The sequence below is a fragment of the Condylura cristata genome, unplaced genomic scaffold, assembly GCF_000260355.1.
Source record: "Condylura cristata isolate star-nosed mole 26May11 unplaced genomic scaffold, ConCri1.0 scaffold00027, whole genome shotgun sequence".
In the NCBI taxonomy this organism is placed as follows: domain Eukaryota; kingdom Metazoa; phylum Chordata; class Mammalia; order Eulipotyphla; family Talpidae; genus Condylura; species Condylura cristata.
The window spans coordinates 662730-663431 of NW_004567128.1; positions in this window are offsets into that span (position 1 = coordinate 662730).

The window sequence follows — 702 nt, forward strand, 5'->3', positions numbered from 1 at the left end:
AGATGCAGCCACTGTGAGGATGAAGCTTGGAGAAGGAAGGGAATTTGCAGTGTGCAAATGACAGTAACAAAGTAGCAACTAAGTACCACACGCAACGAAGTAGCCACATGAGCACCAGCCCTGCCTTGCTGGAGTCCACCAGCCCTGTGTGCTTGCGAGTGGTTGCACCAGTCATTGGAGATGCAGCCACTGTGAGGATGAAGCTTGGAGAAGGGAGGGACTTTGCAGTGTGCAAACGACAGTAACAAAGTAGCAACTTACTACCACACGCAACCAAGTAGCCACATGAGCACCATCCCTGTGTGCTCACGAGTGGTTGCACCAGTCAGTGCAGATGCAGCCGCTGAAAGAATGAAGCTTGGAGAAGGGACTTTGCAGTGTGCAAATGATGGTAACAAAGTAGCAACTAACTACCACACGCAACCAAGTGGCAACATGAGCACCAGCCCTGTGTGCTCGCGAGTGGTTGCACCAGTCAGTGCAGGATGAGGGCGAGAAGGGGGACGTGTTCCTGGCAGAGGACTCCACGGCCCCTACGCCGGAGCAGTCTGACGCAGACGATCCATCTGGCTGCGTGCTGACGGGATGCAGGCAACGGGCACTCGCCTTTTTTTTTCTTTTATCCTTTTTGGCAAATCTAGGACTATTTTGAACCAAAGTCTATTTTCACAAAATGAACAGTCTCTGAAAAACGTCCAAAGG